This window comes from Rhopalosiphum maidis, chromosome 3 (genome assembly GCF_003676215.2).
Source record: "Rhopalosiphum maidis isolate BTI-1 chromosome 3, ASM367621v3, whole genome shotgun sequence".
Classification (NCBI taxonomy): Eukaryota; Metazoa; Arthropoda; class Insecta; order Hemiptera; family Aphididae; genus Rhopalosiphum; species Rhopalosiphum maidis.
In genome coordinates, this window is record NC_040879.1 from 68,555,931 (window position 1) to 68,558,295 (window position 2,365).

Below are 2,365 nucleotides of genomic sequence, written 5' to 3' on the forward strand. Positions count from 1 at the left end.
ATAATATACTATATATTATAATATGTCATACCGAGAAATTCACTGGTATACGAGTAGATTTCAAACAGCCATTGATTAGCCATTAGTGTATACGTCACAACTCGAATTTTGTCATTCAACCTTGTACATACTATTTCATTAAAGTAAAAATAATTTTAAATATATGTGCTTACATTTTTTATTTTTATTAGTTATTTACTGCAATAAGTAGTAAGCCAAAGCTTACCAGTAGGAAGTAGCCAGCTTCAAAGTTGTAATACTTTTTTTTTCATACTTTTTGACATAAAAATTAAAAAAATTAAAATATAAACAAAACTTTTTATATTATGTGTTTTCTCGTAATTATGTGTTAGTATTCTTACAAATTATTTAAAGAAAAAACTTACTGGCTATTGTAAAAACTACTAATTAGAAGTAGCAGCGAGCGTCACTTCAAAATTTGGTCCAGAGAACAAACATATTTTCAAAACCTCCTTCCCTCATCAAGCAAATATTCGAGAGATTTTAGAAGAGTTCACCCATTTTGTGAAATTATTCTATACACTTTTTTCTTATCATTATTATTAGTATTAGGTACTTTCATTATATGTATATTGTGCATCGTTTCATAAAGGTTAACTATAGTAAGTATAGTTAGTTAACTATAGTAACTAACTACATAAAGTAAGCAGCATAATATAATATAGCACATACTATACATATAGTACATAAATTATTTCGAATAAAATTGTCACAAAACTCATGAAAATATGTGAAAGTATGGGTCTAACTTTGCTATTTTGCAAAATATGCATAAACATTTCAGTTTTTAAAACTTATTTCCAATAAGTAATCACTAATCATAAATACCTTGAACACACGTCAATTAAATTAGTAACATACTATATTCACACTTATTGCTATAAGTTCATAAAATTAAAATTAAATTCAACTATTTTTTGAATCGTTAAAAAAAATTTAAAACATTATATCATTGAAAGAAAAAATATAGGCACTTCAGAACCCCTAGTCCTAGTGACCTAACTCCTGAGCGACCTGATTCCTCTTGGTTAAGCACTGAAGCCACTGTTAGGTATTGGCTATCAAAAACAATCCTTAGACTTTCATGTTGAAGCTAAGAGAAAATATTCAGTTTTAAAAATGAAAAAATAATTAATTTAAAAAAAATTCATAGATATACCTACGTTTTAATATGGACATATGGTATGTTTGGTCCATTGATAATTTATTTATTTTATTTATCATCACACATTTCGACTACAATGGTCATTATAACTACAAGCCTATAAACAATATTTTTCTGTATCTAGTATTTTTATATGACATTAGTAAACTTGTTTTTTTTTTTATGGAAAAATAATCGGTTTTGGTTAGTTCTGGTCCTAAGATTTAATTTAGTGTTTATTTTTAATTTACCTAATTAAAAAGCAAGCAAGTTGGTCACTGTATTGTTGTATAGTGGATGTTGAATGTATAAACTGTAATGTAACAAATTAAAATTCGATGATATGTAAATAATAATTGCATACGAAAAACGATTTTGAGTCGGCCTATATTACTGAGTATATTTTATCATATATTTATATTGCTAGTAATGTATTTTACTATAAACTAACACGATAGGTTGAATTAATTTTTACCTAAAACATAGAATTTATTTGATTACAGTAAATAATAAATATCCACGTAATATACGTAAAACTGTAAACTTGAATGACGTTTTAAAGCATTTAGACCGAAACATTTTTATTAACGTAAAAAAAAAATAACTAAAAACTTTGAAAATTTTAGACATAGGTTTATTAGTAGTTAAAAAACTTAAAATATTTTGAAAATTATACCATTGTATATAAAATTAAAAATGCTAATAAAAACATTTAGTGCAAATTCGGTATTTTTATTTTGAATTATTACAAAAAGACGAAATTTGATTTTGTCAAAAACTAGTTTTGTGTTAATTCTCATTTTTCCTAATTTTTTTTTTATGTTTTCATAGTTACCAAGAAAATACAAGGAATTTTATACTCCTGAGTTCTGACTCCTCAATGTACTAACTTAAATACACTTCGCTACCTATACCAGAAATTGTATAGTAGTTGCAGGAAATCGAATAATTTTTAATATACTTGAAAGCGATGTCAAAGACACAAAAACTAAATTAAATTAAAAAATAAAACACATTATATAATTTTAAAACCAATAAACTTATCGCTCTAATAAAATTAAAAAATACAATTATATTATTTTGGAAATCAAACATAAAATAATATTAAATTATCTGATACTATCAACTGCGATGGTGGTGTAATGGTCAGCATAGTTGCCTTCCAAGCAGTTGATCCGGGTTCGATTCCCGGCCATCGCA

General features: G+C 25.5%; 1 non-coding gene across 1 annotated transcript; it reads left to right on the forward strand.

The window, feature by feature from the left end:
• The first annotated feature begins 2,293 nt into the window (after positions 1–2,293).
• Positions 2,294–2,365, forward strand: Trnag-ucc. Its single transcript has one exon. It is a non-coding gene; the product is annotated as a tRNA-Gly (tRNA).